The 22,204-nt window shown below is 34.5% G+C and overlaps 1 pseudogene; it reads left to right on the forward strand.

The window, feature by feature from the left end:
* Window positions 1-1,225: 1,225 nt before the first annotated feature.
* LOC142607945 (putative LRR receptor-like serine/threonine-protein kinase At1g06840) lies at window positions 1,226-20,471 on the forward strand (annotated as a pseudogene).
* The last annotated feature ends 1,733 nt before the right edge of the window (window positions 20,472-22,204 follow it).

Here is a 22,204-nt window from a genome sequence, read left to right on the forward strand (position 1 = left end):
AAGTTAAAATGCAAAACCTACTTTCTAAGTTTTACAGAATTTATTTCAACCCTCTAATTTTGCTTCCGTTCATTCAAGTTCTCTATGTTTTAAATTTATTTAATTAAAGCTACTCTGTAAACTTTTGTTATGAAAATATTTTTCAATAATAAATTATAATTTTTTTAATTAAATAAATAAACTTAAAACTTAGAGGGGATTGGAATAAATTCTGGTGAAACTTAGAAAGTAAGTTTTACATTTTAGTGAGAAAAAAATTGATTTTTTGAACATTTTTTACAAAAGTGATATAATTTTTTTTTTTAACAAAGTCTATTAATAAATGGTATAAAGGCACCTATTAACCCAACAAAGTTTTTTTGGGATGGAAGAGACAGAACCCAACAAAAGTTAAAAGGGATTAAGAAGATTCAGAAATGGAATGAGATCTTGCTTGGAAGTAAAAGTGTAAAACAAACAGTCCACCTTAATTTTGTCTTTCCACGTTTCAACTTCCATTCCGTATTACCATTCCTTACACACTTAAATAAAACTTTAAGTGCTTTAATGACTGCACATTCCCCTCATTTTTTACCTCATTAATATCAAAATTACTTTGTCAAAGGATAAACAAAATACCTCAAAGGCTCAAACCCATTTCATCTCAATAGGGCAGGGCACCTTGATCCAACTATATGCTACTCTGATGTGATCCATAATTACATTAAAACTAATCACTTAGAAAGTTCTATAATAATAATAATAATAATAATAATAATAATCACTTACAAGTAGGGATGACAAATGCGCTTTTCCTCACTTGGCCTACTCCTACCCTGCTTTGCCTTGCACAAATTTTCTCCTCCTCGAAAAGATGAAAAAGGTAGAGATTAGTTTTACTTGTCCGGTAACATTTTGTTGTGCCCCAAATATATAAAAATATATTTATTTATATTTAAATTATTTATATAGTTTAATAATATATATATATAACTTACTTATAATTTATTTATGAAAAAAGAAAAAAAAATATTTTGACATATTTTCAATTTCACACAAGAGTGGTATAAAAACTTTGCTAACATAATTTATTAATAATTATCTTAAGAATAACCATTAGCATGACCTTTTATTTTTTATTTTTTTTATATTATCATTATATATATATTGTTTTTTTTTTTTTTTTTGGAATATATATTGTGTCTTGAATATAATAAGAGTGGCCAACAAATTGAGTTGCAACATATTTGCTTACAAATTTGGAAACGTCAGAGTGAGGAGAGCGCGTTTGACTCCACAGTTGCCCATCATCCACTCTCACGTTGGATGAAGTATACGCTGTTACGGTGGGTGCTTCCTTCCTCTCACAAGCTGGCGGGACCCACAGCTGTGAAAGGAGAGAAACGTACCCCCGTAACAGGCTGTAGAGTCTCCTCACTTTCGGTCTCAGTATCAGTATCAGTATCAGTATCAGTCTCAGTCTCTGAAAGTGATGTATGTGATCATCAACGACTTACTCTATAGTTATAGCGACTGGTCACGAAGAGACAACTATTGTCAAAGTCTTTGTCTTATTTTACAATCTTTCCTTTCTATGGTTCATATTTAATTACAGCAACTTATAATATCCACTTGCATCAATCTGATAATCTTATTCATGTAACTGGTATACCTCTCTTTCTCTATTGGGTAACCTTAATATGCACAATTTTGTTGTAAATTTGGCTGCTTTGTTTCTTTTCAATCTTGAGTGAATCACACTAATTTTGTTCCCTAATAGTTGGAGATTTTCGCTCTACTTTACTCACTGTTGAGTTCTTTGATTATACTTTTATTTACCTTACTTATTTTTGAATTTAATTGCATGGGTTTTGATAGTTGTTTCTTACTATCAGGTGGGGTACTCTGTCTCTGATATTACCAACATTTATAGTCTTTGGGTACTAAGAGGATTTTTAGAGTTCTGGGGTTCCATGCATTAGTGGGATGTATCTGCAGTCAAGAGTTTGGACGTATGGATTATTTATGGTTGCATGTTTGTGTTGTTCTTCACTACTTATTGGAGCTTTAAATCTGGTTACCAACCCTGAAGAAGGTCATTTTGCTTTAGTTTGCTGTTCTTTTGCATTTCATGATTCACAAGCTTCTTTTGCAATTAAGTTATTTTGCATTGCGCTCGTGTTTTCTGAAAATTTATTCTTGAACTCTCTAAAAAGTCATTTTATTAAAGACACTGCAATATGCATGAAAAGCACAGAATAGTTAGAAAGTACAAAAAGAGGAAAGAAAAAAACAGAAAGCTAATTACAAAAAAGAAGAGAGTTAATGAACAAAGGGGTGGCGTCACAAGATGCAAGTCCCCAAGTAATTTTTTATTGTTACTTCACATATCAAATATTCACTTCCCGAAGTTGGGAGTGGTTATTGTTGCATATAGTTGAGCTGTAGTGGTTATTTGATTCATTGATTGTCTGTGCTCAAAACTTGAGGCTACTGATACCCTGATACTAGAATTATAGAAACACAAGGATCAGCAAAGATGTTGATGAAACAGGAATTAACTTTTGTCTTAATTTGCAGTGAAGGCTTTGTGGGCCATCAAGAGCAGTTTGATAGATCCTTGTGGGAATCTGAGTGATTGGGATCAAGGAGACCCATGTACATCAAATTGGACAGGGGTTTTTTGCTACAATACATCATTAGACGATGGATATCTACATGTTCAACGATTGTATGAATTTAACCTTTCCTGATTTTTATATCAGAGAGCATTATTGACATGAATAATGTTGCATATTTTAGAACACTTTTTTCTTACTTTGTTTCTTTTGTCCCCCTCACATGATGAGATGTAAATTAGTCCACTTTTATATCTACTCATTTATGGATGCAGCAGAGAACCTTCCTTAATTATGTAATTCATTTGAGATGAAAAGAAATTTATTAGGCTAGGATCTATTATCCACGTATTTCCCAATGATTGCTAGCATCTCCTAATGGGTTTAAAATTTATCTTCGTGATCTTTTCATTTGTTAATGAAATTAATAAATATTGATATATTATAATTTATTGGCTACAAACACATTGTTATCTAATGCCTAGCATTATATTAGCTTTAGACGCTAGTCACAGATGCACATATAAGGCTATCAAGCTTTGATTTGATGAAACTTGGCTATTAATTGCATGTAGGCTTTTCTTATGAAGACTTAGCAATGGGGCTTTAATGATATTGTTTTGGGCTGCTTCTCTGCAGGCTACTACTACGTATGAATTTGTCAGGAAATTTATCACCAGAGCTCGGTCGCTTATCAAAGTTGAAAATATTGTAAGGCAAAGGATATCTGAAGGATGATTTTTTGTGATACAAATATTGTTATCTGAATCATAGTTTTCAGAGACCTCTTTCACTCAATACTCTGGAATCCCATGGTAGCATTGGATTTACTTATGTTCCTGATATAATTTTCTCTATCTACTCTATTGAAGGGGTTTTATGTGGAATAACATCAGTGGGAGTATACCGAAGGAGATAGGCAGTATTGCCTCTTTGGAACTCTTGTAAGTTGAGCAGCTTCTATGTTGAATTAGTTAGATATTAGATATTGTTATTAGATGATTGATTATATGTTTATACTGTTATGAAATGCAGATATGCTACTAATTCATGTATTTAAAGTCGTTGAGTTTTAAATAATATAGGAGATAATCCTTATGTCTTATTTACTTTCTATGTCAGCATTTTTCTGAATATTTGGTGTAAATTTGCTTTGTCTCTAATTCCATATGTGGTATTCTGTTTTTCCAGGCTTCTGAATGGAAACCAATTAACTGGTCCCTTACCAGAAGAGCTTGGTTATCTTCCAAACATGGACAGAATACAAATTGACCAAAACCAAATATCAGGGCCACTACCTAAATCATTTGCAAATTTGAATAAAACGAAGCACTTGTGAGTGTGTTCCTGATGCTATACTGTCTAAAATCATTTCTATAATGACTAACCCTTTTACTTATCTTTTTTAATGAGCAGTCACATGAACAACAATTTGATTAGTGGGCAAATCCCGCCTGAGTTATCCAGATTACCAAGTCTTGTTCACTTGTAAGTATTTGGTCATATTCTTAAATTTCATGAGTCATCTGTGAGATGAGTAACCATCTTCAACTTGCAGCCTTCTCGATAATAACAACTTATCAGGGTATCTTCCAGAAGATTTCTTCAAACTGCCAAAATTAGAGATACTGTATGGTTTCTACTTTCCTAGAACATAAATATATTTTTGTTTATACATAGACGTCTTTACATGTAAAATTTATGGTTTTTATTTATTTTATTTTTTAATTTTCATCTTTAACATGGCTATAATTTTCTAGACTTTCCTTTTTCTAATGTAATATTACTCAAGTAATCTTTTTTCAAGTTTCTTAGTACTTTCATTTTCTTTATTTTGCAGTCAATTGGACAACAATAACTTCAATGGGACTAGCATTCCTGCTAATTATAGCAAAATGCCTAAATTGCTGAAGTTGTAAGTTCGTATTATTATTGTATGTTTGTAACTAGGTTTCAAAAGTAAAGGCAGAGAAAGGTTCTAGCCTTGTAATGTAAGGCTGAGTATTTTTTTTTGGGCTCAATGATTAAATAAGCTATTCCCCCCCCCCCCCCCAACCCCCCTAAAATGCAAACCTGAAATAAAGAGGAAAATAAGAAGTAATATAAGATATAGTGGTTTACATTTTGTTGGGAAAATACATAAATTATACCAACATTGTTTGAAAGCAAATACCTTTTTAATTGGTAAGTGACACTAAAACATGCACTCATTCGGTCTTGAATCCATGACCTCACCTTCCATCCCATTTATTATGGGAGAAGGAAGTGCCAATTGAGCTATAGATCATTGGAAATTGAAAAGGAATACAAGTGGGAAGTTACTCAACTTAGAAGAGTTGTCGGTTTTAATTTAAGTAAGGTGCCATGAGGTATTTAATTGCATTTTTCTGAAATTTCAAGGCTACTGGTACACTGAACAAGTCAGGATTTCCTTGATTAATCCTTTACCATGTGATGTTCCATATTATATTTATGTAGTCTGCTCAAGTTTTAAAGAATCTAGATTATCTTAATCAGACATCACAATCCTTTCATGTTCTTAAAAGCTTTATACACTTACAAGTTGCAAGATGGCAATCAAAGGGTATACACATTCACATGCTGCTTGATATTTCATGGCAAGATTGATAATATATGTGTTTTGGTTGGATTTTCCAGGAGCCTTAGGAACTGCAGTCTGCAAGGACCAATTCCTGATTTTAGCCAAATACGAAGCCTCCTTTATCTGTAAGTTACTTTATTATTTTTTCCCCTTTTTAGAATCATTTTATGATGACCAAGTATGTTTTTAAATCAGAAAAAATAAACGCACCTGGCTGAATAAAATTTTCTCTTTTCTTTGTCAAAACTACTCCATGAGCTACTTATACTTTCTTTATGTTTTACTTTATATAAATTTCAGAGACCTCAGTTCAAATCAGTTAAAGGGAACCATACCTCCAGATAGGTATTCTAAAAATATTACGACTATGTAAGATTCTCCATCTTCTGAATGTGATGTCATCATTGTTTTTTGTTTATTTATTTATTTTTTAATTTTGCATTTGAATTTAGAATGTGTTTGGATCCGGATTATTTTTTTCTACGTTTTGCTTTTTGCGTTTTCCCTTTTTTTTTTTCTTCGTTTCTGCTGCGGGGGGACAAAACACAGTGCGCGTACTGTTCACGTACTTTTTCAGCAATTTTTTATTAAAAATGGGTCCCGTAGCACTATTTACACATTTAAAAATTATTTTGCTACAGTGTTTTTAGTTTTCAGTAATAAATTCTATCCAAACGGGCTCTTAATATCCATATATTGCAAAATATTTACAGACATGTCTGTCAATTTTAATTAAATTTATACCAGAAATTCCCTTGACTTATGTTATCAATTGTTTGAGTGATATGCTTAGCTTGTTATCTCACAACCGGCTTACGGGAGCAGTTCCCTCTAACTTTTCGGTTTCGGTTCTTCCTGATCTTCAAAGGCTGTGAGTAGTCTCCCTTTCTTTTCCCTCCTTTTGTGTTTATTTCTATAATTCAATGTTATTGTAAATTATTCCGTATAAATCTAAATTTGAGATTCCATTTATCTCTACCATTAAGTTTTAAATTTATTAGTTAATTTCTATAAATAAATTAAATTGTTAATAAAGTAATTGGATTTTTATTTGGTAAATTATTCCCCATTTCAGGTCGATTGCAAACAATTCTTTGAACGGCTCTGTTCCATCCTCCATTTGGCAAAAAAGGACTTTGAGTGGAATGGGGAAACTTACAGTGTAAGACATGAGTGACAATGTTGCTATCCCTTGGTTAAAGTGACATCATCTTTTGGCATGAGTGTGTGTGTGTCCGTTCATTCTCTCAAGCATCTTTTTCTTTTAATGGTGAAAAATCAATTGATGCCTTGTTTTGAGAACAGAATTTTGTAAAATTAAAAGGTATAATCTTCTGGGTTAACTTTATAAATTTACTCTCATACTAGACTTTCTAAGCTATTTCTTTTGGCTCTTTGTTATTGCAGGGAGTTGCAGTATAATAAACTTTCAAATATAAACTTTACAAGCAACTCTTCTATACCTCCAAATGTCACTGTTGGGTTTGCTTCTATGCCTCCTTCCAAATTTTCACTTTCTAATTAGTTTCATATAGAACGTCATTTGTAATGAAATGCATCTTCAAAATGTGAATACTTGATTTAGAGATTTTGGATGTGATCTTTTTAATTTTAGTTTTGCAAGGTGTAATAGACATAGCACATTGATGTGATGAATTCTCATTTTTAACTGTCAGCCTTAAAGGGAATCCCTTATGCCGGGACTCCAACCTAGCTCGGTTTTGTGAATCTGAAACAGAGGATAAAAATTACAGTCAGAATTCAACAAACACCACTTCTGTTTGTCCAGCTCAAGCATGCCCACCCCTTACGAATATTCCCCTACATCTCCAGTAGATTGTTTCTGTGCTCTTCCTTTGTTTGTTGGATATCGGTTGAAACGTCCTGGATTCTCAGATTTTCGTCCGTATAGATATAAATTTGAGGTGTTCCTGACATCTCGTCTTGAGTTGTCTCTTTATCAGCTGTACATTGATTCATTTACATGGGAAGAAGGACCTCGACTGGGAATGCATTTGAAGTTTTTTCCTGTATATGATGCTGAAAACAACACACATGTCTTCAATAGGAGTGAGATTCAGCGAATCTTTGATATATTCACATCATGGAAAATTCATAATCCTGACATGTTTGGACCTTATGAATTTATCAGCTTCTCTCTACTGGGCTTCCAGAAAGATGGTTTGCCTCAAAACCCTTATCTGATATATTTTTGTGATATAGCTTTCTTGATGTGGGAACTAATGCTTATTTAGCAGTTGAAGAATGGAGAACTTTCTTCTCTAATTCATTTGACTTATACAATGAAATCCTCTATACTTAAAAGACAATATTAGGCTCATGGCATTATTCTCTGTTATTATTTTGTGTTCATATTCTGAGTTACACGTGATATGTCTGTGGGTGGCACATTTAAGTGGAGAGCACCTTTTCTTTTCCTGCCAACAATGTTGAAGAAAGGCTTGATCTACGCAGTTTAATGCTTTCACCATGGCAATGCTATGTTCAGCAGTATGAACAGATACAGTTGTACCGCTGTGATCCAGCACATAAGTGAATAACTGCAATGCTAAGTTCAAGATGATTTTTAATGTTCTGGAAAATTAAGTTGTGTTTCATATTGATCAAGAAGGAAGCTTCAAATTCACACCCTCTCACTTATGATTTGACCCCAAGGATAGATGAAATATGTCTCAGTCACATTTTCCCTTCTTTCATGTATTAATATATGAGATGAATATTGTTGCGTGGCTTTGATTTTGTTTGTGCTCATTGTTCTCACCAATGTCACAGATGATGCCAACTCTCCAAGTTCTGGTTTAAGCAAAGGCACACTGGCTGGCCTAGTACTGGGGACTATTGCAGTTGCAGTTACATTGTCTGCAATTGTTACTCTACTGATAATGAGAATGCATGTGGGGAAGTACCATTCACTTTCAAGAAAACACCGTTGTGAGTATCTTATGTTTTTGAAGTTAGGATTTTCAGGTATATATGTCGTGATTTTTTACTTTGCATTCTACATCCTGATTAGGCCTGTCAATTGGGCCAGGCTGATACTAGTCCAATTATAAAGGCCTCAGCCTGCTTGGTCAATATCTTAGCCGTATCTCAGCTAAGCTAATGCTATAGAGCAAACTTCAGCCAAGTTTGGACTGGCCTGTGATTGGAAGCATCATTTAAAGATGAATAAAAAATACCATAAGACCTGGTTGCGTACTGGCTCAAACCATATCTAAGTTGAAGAACAAACAGTCAGCAACAATTTTAACAATGTTGTTGACTTGTAAGTTTGTATGTGCTTATAAGTATAAATAAAACGTTCTGATAATCAGTGCATAATTTTATCAGGTATTTTATAACAAACGGCACTGCATCTTTTTGTGCATCACCTATCACTATGTTTTTACTTTAACAGTGGACCTATATTTAATATGCAGCGTCTACAACCTCCATAAAAATTGATGATGTGAAGAATTTCACTTATAGAGAAATGGCCGTGGCTACAAACAGCTTTGACAAGTCCACTCAGGTTGGCGAAGGAGGGTATGGTAAGGTTTATAAAGGCATTCTAGTTGATGGGACAGTTGTGGCCATAAAACGTGCACAAGAGGGATCCTTGCAGGGTGAAAAGGAGTTCTTGACAGAGATAGAATTTATGTCAAGGTTACATCATCGAAACCTTGTGTCTTTGATTGGATATTGTGATGAAGAAGGTGAACAGGTACTTTTTCTCATCTTGATTTTATATACATACACACACACATACATATAGGGTTAGTATCAAATTACACCTTGTGTAGTTTTAAGTAATATTACCACCTAAGAATTTTTTATTGAATGAAGATTTTGGAAATCCTCCCGTTAGATTACATGTTCTCTATGTTTTTAATACACACGTCAAATTTTTTGTGAATTTGGATGTTGTTTACCATTTGATCCATAAACTAATCTTTAATAAATAATTTAAAAATACAAAAACTTGAGATTTAAATGTTTATAGACGAGAGAGTTATTGATCTTAAATCATCTTGAAATTTTGCAATTACAAAGGGTGTAAAGAGAAAACCTAGTCCAATAGTGGACTTATCAAAATTTGCATACTATAAAAAATATTTAATACTTTAACATTGTTTATAGTTACACTATGTGTAAATTAAACCCAACCCTCATATATATATATATATATAATCAATAAAAGATTGGATTATCCAGCAATCTCATTATTGGACACATAAGGAGATGATTCCCATCAACTTAGAAATTTGATGCAAATAAACTACATGAAAATGAAAGCTATAAGAGTTTAATAATAAAATTTTAAAAAAGAAAGAAATATGTAAAACCGTGTATGTAGCTGATTTGAACAGTTGCTAAGAGCCTTGTTCCTCAATTGACACCTCTTAATGTTTTCAATAGAAACGTTTAGGTTTCAAATCATCCCTCCCTCATTGTATCTATCGAATTATCAACAACGGTATATAGATGCTTTGAATAGTTGCAAACAATGGAAGAAGTCAAATTCAATCTAGAGATATTACAGATAAGATTCTGCCAAATTTGTTGCTTAATAATGTAGAAGCATATACAGAGTTCTTCATAAATAAAGGATTATTTAGGCTTTAGGAAATGCATTAAAAACTTACATATCTCCTTTCTCAGTGAAATTGAGACTATAGTTTTTCATATATTTCTTCATGAGCAGTATTTCTTCTCCTGCAAAATTGTGTGGCTTTAATACCTAGGGACTAGATTTTCTTCATCTCTATTGCTTAATTTATTTTGAAAATTTTGCTTGGGAAGAGATTCATGTTAAGTATTGTTTTGCATGCAGATGTTGGTCTATGAGTTTATGTCAAATGGTACTTTAAGGGATCACCTTTCTGGTACACCTTATATTCATTCTTTAAGCTTTCCTTTTATTGATCTCACAATAGGATTTTCTGGGTGTTCCTCATTGAGTATGAATACAAGTAAAATTGCAATTTATAACTTGCAACAGTTAACTCCCCCCCCCCCCCCCTTTCCACAGTTTACTGTCTATTTTTTAGTTAAACGTAACTATTTTACCATTCAAATTCTACATCCCATTCTAATGAGCTTATTAGGGGTCATGTGTGCTATACAGCTAAGTGTAATGAACCACTGAGTTTTGCTATGAGATTGAGAATTGCCCTGGAATCGGCTAAGGGCATTCTCTACCTACATACTGAAGCCAATCCTCCAATATTTCACCGAGATATCAAGGCCAGCAACATATTATTGGACTCTAAGTATATGGCAAAAGTTGCTGATTTTGGACTTTCGCGACTTGCACCACTTCCGGATATTGAAGGGACAGTGCCTGCTCATGTATCCACAGTTGTGAAGGGAACACCGGTAAGTCTTTTTTTTTAATAAAAAGGTGACCAGTAAGACGCTTATAGTTGATGTTTAACCAATAGAATTATGAACTTCATGTGTCTAGGTTGATGAGTGAATTCTTCCCCCTTGTATCATTGATTTTGTTATTAGTGTTCTCTAGCTATGGCACCAAGTGCCGCATGTTAAGTGCATATAAGTTATATATGTTTCGACATTTGAGTCAGTCTAGCCTAGGATCCTGACCCTTGGAAAAACAATAAAAATTAATTGATAATGGTGTTGCCTATTTCCATTTTTGTTTAAGGGTTAATTGAAAAAAAAAAACACCCTAACTATGGGGTACTTGCACACCACAAAGTTTGAAAATTTGCAACTAACTTTATTTTTTTGAGATGGTTACAATATGCTACTAACTTTGCAGTCCAAACTCTTTTCCCCTAAATAGAGAGTACTTTGTGCATGAAGAGATGCCAATTAAGGTACAAGGCTCTTGGCATTGCAATCAGCATTCTAATTGAAACAATTGTGCCAATATGCATCTTGTGATCCAAATGAGGGTTAAAATTAATGGTCATGAGATTTGCGCATGACCCCCAAAGTGTAAAAGGATGGATCTACCCTTTTTAGTAACTAAATTACTAAAATACCATTATTAACTTCACACTTGTTTGAGAAAGATAAAAATAGGGGAAAGGAAAGATAGAGCAGGAAAAACCCTAAGCTTCACCACCTAGAATATTCCTGAAAAACTTAGTCATCACCACCTAAGAGTGCTTGGAGTCACCACCAAGCAAGAGAAACATTCTCTAATTAGAAAATTCTTATTCAAATTGTACTACTTTCACAATTGCGAGAGCCACTATTTTAATAGTTGGCGTGGACACCAAATTTATTTTTGATTTTTACTTATTTGAGATACCAGATTTCAAACTTTTATTTGAATTTTGAATTAGTTTGGGCTTTATTGTGGTTGAGAATTTTATGAGATTTAATTGTGGCATGATTAGAACTTTCCATACTGATGTAATCCTGGAAGCACTTTCCCCCTTTTCTTTCTCCACTAACCCCGGGATCAAAATCACTTTCCCTCTTCCCCACCAACTCCAACCTCCAATCTGCTACCTTATGGCAAGGCTACTTCCATGCCACCACTTCCTCTAACATCTAAGTACACACCTACCTCTCCATCAAACTCATGCCCTCTCTCTCTCTCTCTCTCCTAATAGGCATCTTTTGGGACCATATAATCTTTTCCATACGTCATCTTCTTGCCATTATAGTACTCAATGACATAGCCAACGCCTTTTCACTCTGCTTTCCTAGTATTGCGTCTATCCATTTGTTTCGCTATGTGTACATTTGCTTGTTGCATCCACATACCTTGATTTGACGACCCAATCAAACTCGAAGTTCACCTAGTCAAGCACATGAGAGTTATTGAGTTTGAGATGTGCAAGTCATATGTGATAGGCCAAAAAATGTATTGACCCCTTGTGATAAATTTACCCATTAATTAGCCAAGTGAATTAATTAGGTTTAATTACATGCAACAAGCGTGGCAGCACAAACAAAACACCAATTAACTAAATATGCAGCGGAAATTAAACGACACGGTGATTTTTTTACAAATAGGGAAAACTTACACGGCAAAAACCCTACTGGGTGATTTTAAGGCCACCTCTTCCGAGAATCTACTAATATCAAAACAAACGGTTACAAGTAAAGTAATCTCAGTACTTTATACCAACTTACAGTTGAACCCTTACCTCAATACTCAATTGGACTTGTTCTGTAGTGACAATTTCTCCTTGTATTGCACGACTCCCAGTACGTGACTAACCAAAAGATACGCAGATCCTAGTACACGACTTTATCACCAACTTGAGAAGAATGTTGGCTGTAAAGTTCTTCTGTTCATCAACTAATGAAGATTACGAAGTTGCTTGATCATAAAACTCTACGGTTTACAAACATAGCAGCTTCTTCAAGAACTAGGGCAAACTAGGTTTCTAGTCACACTTGAAGAATTATGCTCTTGTGCAATTGTGCTCTTGGCTGTGCAACTTGATACGGCTCTTAAAATAATCCTTATATATGTTTAGAGTTGTGAGAAAAGAAAGCTCAAACACATATTTATAGATTGGATGAAAATTAGAACTGAAAATCTGTTTTTCATAAACCTCAACAGATACCCTATCTGTCGAGTAGTTGTCGAGCCTCGGGCTTATACAGCTCTTTTAAACCTCGATAAATGCTAGCTATCGAGTTTTAATGAACAACACTTCTTCACTTGTTTCTTGGACAAACTTGCATGGTTTTAACACTTGAATTTGAAATCTTGTTTCTTAAAACATTAAACATATCCTAGATCGACCCAACTACAAATAAAGTGCGTTTTGTCAAAAGATCAGCCAATACATAAAATGTTGACATATATTCTTAACATCCAATTACATATGTCCTAACAATCTCTCCCTTTGGCAATCCGTGATAAAACCACAACAAATAAATGAACATATGAAATGAGTCATAAATCACTTAACTCATACTCACTTGTTAAGTACAATAAAATCTATCCTAACACAAACTCTTAAAAATTTTTGCAAGAAGAGAGTTCATGGCAAGGAAGATTTTGACAACCTGTATTTTTGAAACACTTAAACAAAACTCATTAAGACATCTTTGTGTGAAATAGAAATAAAAGATTGCATATAAATAATAAGAAACATGTGTATAAAGAGAAAAAATAAACAACACATGGAGAGATATGTGAAATAACATATATCAATATATATATATATAAACCAAATATAAGTACAATGTATGTCAAATGGTCACAAGACCCATGTACAAGAAGAATGTATCTAAAATAGAAAGAAAAGAAAATGATACATGAAAATCCTCATTACATCCCTTAAAAACATGAACACTCCCCCTAACAAAAATCTCCTATACTAACCCTCCCCCTATGAGTATGACTACTCTCATCCCAAAACTAATTTCCCTTTTTGTCACAAGTGACAAAGGGTAAAAGTATCAAGTAGATACCTCGTCATCATCGGAAGAGCTAGCATCACCATCCCCATCATCATCATCACCATCCCCATCATCATCATCATCATCATCATCATCATCGTCGGAGTCATCATCGTCCTTGGATGCCTCGAAAGGAGGAGAGGGAGACTCTACGAAGCCACCAAGGCGAGCCTGCTGTCTAGCAATACGGTCGACATGGGTGTTCACCTGACACAACCCATCACTAGGAGTGTCAATGCTAGCATCCATGCGCTGAAGCTGCGCCATGATCGCATCAAGAGTGACACCACTTGCAGAAGAAGATGGAGCAGACGTGGATGGAGTTGAAGGAGTGGGAGGAGCTGCCAACCTGGACCGCCTCGAACGTAGCTGCACCTCGCTCCGTTTAATGGTAGCAGCGTCTATGGCACACATGACATGGAACGGGAAAGGGAACAGAAAAATGGTGTTAAATCCTCGTGATAGCCGAAGGAAAGATGAGCTTATCACAAGTCGCCGTATCCTGATACACATCTATGAGGGAAAGAATAAAATGAGAGGGAAAATCTATCAGTAAGATGCTTTAAAAGAGAAAGCAAAAATCAAGCACGAGGCTCAGTATTAGAGTTATAGTGAAAAAGAGGATGCAAGACAAAAGTTATAACCATGTTAAGAAAACGAGGACCTTTAGCAAAGGCTGAACAAGGAGTGAACTGACGATCACCCTAATCAGAAGGATGCTCATAAAAAGCTGACATAAGCTCAAATATACAAAACCCATCCCAAAAATTTTGGAAAAACCTCTTTGATTTTGAAAACCCCCAAAATTTTCAACAAATCCCAAAAACTAGGTTAGAATGCATGAAATGTATGATTAAAGGCTAGAAAAGAGATCATACTTGTGAAATATGCAATGAAAAGACCAAAGAAAGAGTGGGGAAGATGAAGAGGTTGAGTGAGAAGAGTTTGGGAGTGTGAGAGAAGTCTGTCTATCGAGAGAGATTGAAGAGAAATGAGAGAAATCGTGAAGCGCGAATATATAAAAGTCTCATAATTCTCGACAGATCGAGAGGTGTTGAGAGGTATCGAGCTTTAAAGGCATGAAGAAATACAGCTATCGAGCAGCTATCTAGAGGTGTCCACAGCAAAAATAAGATCGATGGATCGAGGAGCTATCGAGGAGACAAACTTTCTCGATCGAGCGAGGAGCTATCGAGAAGCTATTGAGATTGCGATAAAAAGCAACTAAAGAGCTTGATAGATAAGTCAGGTGTTGAGAGGTGTTGAGGAGCTGTTAAGATCGCTTAAAAACAGTTTTTCAAAGGAGAAAAACACAGATATGAATACAATCAAACATGCAACTTAACCAAGGATCCAAACAACATTTTAACCTCTCAAAAACATCTCTCAACAAGAAAAATGTTAAGCACATAGATCTAAAAACACACACACACACACTAAATAAGTCTAATCAATTTTATATTTCAAAAACAAGTCAAGACAGTTTAATGGGCATACACTAATACATATAAACCTTGTGATGATCAAATCACATTATACCTGCACATGTATCAAAAGTAGTAAAGAATATTGCATGTTGTGTGTGAGAAATATCGCAAGATTACATAAGTGTCTACATGTTATGACAATTTGAGATATGAGTAAATCAATTTAACTCACACATGATCATAACTGTTTGATGGAGACTATCACCTTCGAGGTACATCCTATAATTCCTACATCTCCTAGTATACACGCTTGCAATCATGTTTTAAAGCATTTTGATACTTTTTTTGCTTTTCTTTTTCTTTTTCTTTGCATATTTTTTCTTTTATTAAGCATATCATGCATGAGTATATACGAGAGAGAAAAGAAATACCCAATTATGTTGCACTTTTTGACATTACACTTTTGCTATGCTGAAACGTACCGATATCATTTCATGATTGGCGAGCAACAGTGGTGAAATGGTTATTTATGCCTTTCTCTTAGATTTTTTTAGTCATTCTCGTCAAAAAAAGTTATACGAGTGTTAAGTACAAGAGATCACATAACCTTACTCATCACAAACACGAGCCACAAAGCTCACTTACTTAGTTGTACATAGAGATGCTCATCTAAGTTACAAAAGATACAAAGTTTAGAAAATTTTGTTTCATTGGCTATTCAAGGTACACAAGTACCAATGTACACAAACACACTGTTTTTGTATTTTTCTGATTTTTCAATTTTTTTTTTATTTTTATGAATGAAAATAAAAATAAAAACAAAACTGAAAAAACAACCAAACAAAAACATGTCAAATAAAGCAATGCATAAAAACTAGACTGTCTAAAAAAAACACACGAGTAATGTGAACATAACAAAAAGAGGGAGAGAGAAAAAGTGACTAAATTACTTGGAGTCATTTTCTTTCCACACCTTGGAAGAACCTTTCATTTGAACAAACCCTTGAACCGGCGGTGAGGGGAAAGAATTGAAATTATTCAAGTTCGAAAGGAACATGAGGGCTTTGAGGAGATCTTCAAGAAGAGCAAGAGAGGACGAAAGGTGATTCTGGCTTCCCGACGAAATCATGTCGTTGCTCTGTTGAGTGACTAACCACTTATAGCAATTGGGTCGAGTATGTCTAGCTGCGCCACAATGATGACAGAGATGCTGCTTCTTCTCTTTGGACTTTTGAGCATTACTCTTCTTAGCCTTAGGGTTTTTGATTTCTTTCTTGATAAGGAGGTGCTCCTAAAATCGATTTACCCTTGTCTATGTTCTCACTAGCTATCACAGTTTTAGCATCATTATTCTCAATATTGTTAGTAGGAGAAATAAAAACAGTAGTACTAGAAGAAGCAATATTAGGAGAAGAAAAATCATACCCTAAACTAGTTCGATCGGAGACAGATTTTTGCATGCTGAGCATCTCGTCAACCTTTGCACTTGAGGTCCTCTCCAACTGAGCTCTCACTTGGAATAGTTTCGCCTCAAGTTTCTTGGTCTTCTCAGCCAAGAAATTGTTCTCAAACCTCAGTACTCCAATAGTTTGATTTACTTCATCAAACTTTGTGGAAAGTTGTTCTCGTTCAAGCTCCAAATCACTGAGCTCATTGGTGGCCAACCTATATAGCTTCTCATGTTTCTTCGAGACCTTGTACAACTTTGCATAGGCTGTGTGAATGTCATCTTGCTCATCTATCTTCTCAAATTTTGACTCCACCAAGTTTTCTTCTTCATCCACATCTTCTACAATCCCTTCAGTAGGATTGACAATAGCGGTGAAGGCATTCAGGATTCCGTCATCGTCATTTTCAGAATCATCCTCAAGTTCAATGTCACTCAAGGTAGCAGCAAGTGCCTTGCTTTTCCCAATAGACTTGAGATAAGTGGGGCACTCTTGTTTCATATGACCAAATTCTTGACACCCGAAACACTAGGGCCTTGAAGGAACAATGTACTGACCGCCATCTTTAGTATCCTTCTTCCCTTTGTCTTGGCTCTTAGACTGTGAAGAACTTGATTGCCTAAGGTCCTTGTCGAAGCCCTTTGAATTGACATTCTTCATGAACTTTTTAAACTGCCGGGTGATGTACTTCATTTTAGAATCTTCATCATTGGAAGACTCATCAGTGTCACTACTCTTGGCCTTCAGTGCCATGCTCTTGCTCTTACTTAACTTCCCGAGCCTAGACAAACCCAACTTATAGGTCTGCAGATTTCCAACAAGTTCTGTCAAATGAATTTTATCAATATCCTTTGACTCCTCAATCGTAGTGATCTTAGCATAGAATCTTTCGGGTAGAGATCTGAGCATTTTTCTCACAATCTTGGGTTCGGGAATGGTTTCCCCAGGATTAAATATTGAGTTCACTATGTCCTTGAACTTGGCATAGAACTCATCAAATGACTCATCCTCCTCCATCTTGATTTCTTCGAAGCTAGTAGTGAGCCTCTGAAGTTCGAATCCTTGACGGCCTTGGTTCCTTCATAGATTATCTAGAGAATGGTCCACGCCTCCTTTACAGTTTCAGTGGAGGAGATCTTCTTGAACTCCTCATTTGTGACTGCACTGAATAAAGCATTCAATGCCCTGCTGTTGAAGTTAGCCGCCTTGATCTTTGCATCATCTCAATCGGCCGGCGCTTCCTTCGGCATGGTCCAGTCCAGCCCATCTCCATAGCTTGCCACACCTTCTCATCTAAGGACTGCAAGAAAACTCTCATGCATACTTTCTAGTATGCATAGTTAGTTCCATCAAATAAGGTACAATAAGTGACTGTTCTCTATCCATGACAAACAGGGGTCAATGGATCTCACAGCAAAGATTAAATCCTAATCAGAGTGTGCTTGCTCTGATACCACTTGATAGGCCAAAAATGTATTGACCTTTTGTAATAAATTAACCAATTAATTAGCCAAGTGAATTAATTAGGTTCAATTATATGCAACAAGCGTGGCAGCATAAACAAATCACCAATTAACTAAATATGCAGCAGAAATTAAACGACACGGTGATTTGTTTACGAATGAAGAAACCCTACATGGCAAAAACCCCATCGGATGATTTTAAGGTCACTACTCTCGAGATTTCACTATTATAAAAACAAGCAGTTACAAGTAAAGGAATTCCAGGACCTTATATCAACCTACAGTTGAACCCTTACCCCAATACCCAATTGGACTTGTTTTGTAGTGACAATCTTTCCTTGTATTACATGGCTTCCAGTACGTTACTAACCAAAAGATGCACGGATTCCAGTACGCGACTTTATCACCAACTTGAGAAGAATGTTGGCTGCAAAGTTCTTCTGTTCATCAACTGATGAAGATCACGAAGTTGCTTGGTCACAAAACCCTACAATATACAAACATAGCAGTTTCTTCAAGAACTAGGGCAAACTAGGTTTCTGGTCACACTTGAGGAATTATGCTCTTGTGCAATTGTGCTCTTGGCTGTGCAATCTGATACGGCCCTTTAAATAATCTTTATATATGTTTAAGGTTGTGAGAAAAGAAAACCCAAACACATATTCACGGATTGAATGAAAATTAGAACTGAAAATCTATTTTTCATAAATCTTGACAGATACCCTATCTGTCGAGCAGATGTTGAGCCTTGGGCTTAAACAACTTTTTTAAACCTCGATAGATGCTAGCTGTTGAGTTTTAATGAACGACATTTCTTCACTTGTTTCTTGGACAAACTTGCATGGCTTTAACACTTGAACTTGAAATCTTGTTTCTTGAAGCATTAAACACATCCTAAATCTACCCAATTACAAGTAAAGTGCGTTTTGTCAAAGGATTAGTCAATACATAAAATGTTAACATATGTTCCTAACATCCAATCACATATGTCCTAACAACATGGACATTAAGTTTGATCTTATTTGGATGGTGAAGCTACAGATTAGCACAATTGTTTTGATTAGGGTGTAGACTGCAAGTTTTTATTGGGGTGAAAACTGCGTATACCCATATATATATATATATATATATATATATATATATATATATATTGATAAGTAAGTTACACATATCCCCGATGGGTCTTGATCCACAACCTTAGCCTCCATCCATAATGGGAGAAGGAAGTGTCAATTGAGCATAGTTTGGTGGTTTTTTTTTTTTTTTTTGCAATTAACCATTTGTTTAAATAATAAATTTTTAAAACAATTTTTAAAATTAAATAAATAAATGTAACTCAAACTAGATGAAATAGACTTAATGGTATGTTGTTGGAGATTTAATTGATGCCTATTTCTATATTCTCTCATTTTCTGTATAAAATTTGCAGGGTTACCTAGATCCGGAGTATTGCTTAACTCGTAAATTAACAGACAAGAGTGATGTTTATAGTCTTGGTGTTGTTTTTCTTGAACTCTTGACTGGGATGCAGCCAATCTCACGTGGCAAAAACATTGTTAGAGAGGTAAAACCCTAGACCTATTTGCCTTGGATTTCATAGGGGGTTAATGTTACATCAAGCGATTGTGTATGAAATGGAAATTGTTCTTCTATAATTATAGGTGCAAGGTAAAGCTGATAGCTTTTGGTTATTCTCTCTCTCTTCTTTTCCTCCTACCATATGTCATTTTATTCTAGATGTAAAGACGAGAGATATCCTAATTTGCATGTTTCAATTTTAACTTCAATAAAACATTGAAATCCTTTTAAAATTTTGGCCTTATGCGAAACATTCCTTGTATAACATTTATGATCATTTTGGCATAATGTTCATATTATTTGATCCTTTAGATACAGTGGCTAAATTTGTGTAATAAAATGGTTTCTTATAATTTTTCTATGGTTTCTATCTATTTCAGGTTAATGTTGCATGTAAATCTGGTATGATCTTTTCAATCATTGATGGGAAAATGGGATCTTATCCTCCTAAATGTGTGGTGAAATTTTTGAATTTGGCTCTCAAGTGTTGCGAAGATGAGACAAATGCTCGACCTTCAATGGCAGAGGTGGTTCGTGAACTTGAAAGTATATGGCATTTGATGCCTGATTCCGACATTGTATTAGCAAATCCTTTGGACACTGATGTTGAAAAGGTAGTGACTACACCATCATCATCATCTACGGTGAAGGATTCTTATGTGTCATCCAAGATATCTGACATTGAACTTGTTAGTGGAGCTATTCCATCCATCACCCCTAGATAGAAAACATTTCGAAAATTAGGCTATATCGAAACTTGAGATGCTATGATCTTGAAACTTGAAATTTTGAACTGGGAAATGATATTTACAATCATCTTAGTTGTAGATGTGTCAAGACTCTCACTCTTCTCTTCAATACAATTATTATTATTATTTTGTAAACTAATTAGTTAGCAGTATGTAATAATGTCAAGATAAGAAACTAATGTTGTTCAATAAATGGACTTGTTGATAGTGAAATTTTGAAACACGATTGATATTAAACATAAATAGTTATGTAGTATTGTGTTGTCTAATTCGACACAATCATCTGAGGAAATATTGAGTTGTCTTGAAGCTACAAAAAATAATAATAATGATTAAAAAAAGTTGAATTCCTCCATGAAAACTTGCTTCTTCTATGTTGATATGATCAAGATGGCATCCAATAAACATTCACAATTCAAAGAACTTAAATATACATAGTTTTTCTATCACTTTGACATCAAATGAATTTTTTTTTTTATAAAAAAAAAAAAGAAAAGAGAGAGAGGTAAAAGATACTTGGTCAGTTGGTCTTGTTAGTTGGTGGTCAGTTAGTATCGAATTGCTACAGATCCTAAGAGGCCATCCAATACAAGATTGGACCCAATTCTAACAAATGGCCGGTCAGATTCAAATTGATAAGGCCCATTTAAGCCTGGGCTTATGGAGGACCTTCGGAACAAACCAAAAATGGGGCAAATTGAGTGCAGGACTTGGGCTTCACTTTTTCAAATAGGTAATTATTTTTTGGATCATAACTTTTAATTTTTAATTTTAGGTAAGTACTATTTTTTACACTATATTTTAATTTTGTCTTTAATCTTTTAATTGTATCAATTTAGTTTCTAACTTATTTAATGTTGTGCCTATTTAGTTCTTACCGTTACCTATTGGATAAAAAAAATTGATATGTCAAACCGAATAAAAAAAAATTTCATGTTATATCAATTGCCAACTATACCGCCACAGCAGATTATTTAAAAATAAAAAAAAAAACCCAAATTAAAATTTGCACTTGTGTGCATTAGTATCACCTCACTAAAATCCCTTTTTAACTCTCTCTCTTGCTAAACACTAGTCAGTATCTATTAATGACGCTGGCTTTAGAAACATGAACCTTTTCTTCTTCTTTTATATATGAAAATGTTCCAAATACAAAGCTTTCCTCATTTTTCCTGTCATAGCTTTCCTTGTTGAGATAAAGCTTGATTCGAGCATTTGGTATATAATGAAGATATCGAGGCCTTTGCGAGAGGTAATTGGTTCAGTTAAAGGGATTCGAACAAAGACTATAAAGTTAAGCACACCAATAGCTTCTTTAAGACCATCAATTTGGCCTTGTTTGAGTCCGATGTTTTTGAAGCTGGTTTCTCTAATGTTTAATCTCCCTCTCTAATCTCCTTACCCAGTAAAAATCAACTTGCAATATATTTTTTCTTCTTTCAGTTTTTGGGCTGCCAAACTCTAAAATCTCTAATCTCTTTGCAGCTCGGTCTCTTCTGCATTAGCTTCGCCTCAACCATATCAGATCCCCCCCAAAGAAGAGCACATTGGCAACCACCATTAAAACTTTATTGTTTCTCTCTAAAATCTTTTTTTTTTTTTCTTCTGGTATTCAATTTATCTGTATAAACTAGATTTTTCTTTTTTTGTGTTTTGAGTTTGGGAGATCTGAAAATTTTGCAGTTTTGAGCAAAAAGTTTGATTCAACAATGGTGGATTTTCTTGGTACATTTTGAGTTCTCTATTTTGTTTTAGATTAAATCCATTTTATAGTGTTTGGTTGTCAAGAAAGTGATGTAAAATTGAAGCAAAGATCTCCATGTTTCTTGTTGTAGTTGAGATTTTCCTTGATTATTGTTGTGTTTGGTTTCTTAGAAAATGAAAGAAAAGAAAAAGATACCTTGGTCTTAGGTATTCTATATCACGTGCAGATTTTATTT

Source organism: Castanea sativa, chromosome 8 (genome assembly GCF_040712315.1).
Source record: "Castanea sativa cultivar Marrone di Chiusa Pesio chromosome 8, ASM4071231v1".
In the NCBI taxonomy this organism is placed as follows: domain Eukaryota; kingdom Viridiplantae; phylum Streptophyta; class Magnoliopsida; order Fagales; family Fagaceae; genus Castanea; species Castanea sativa.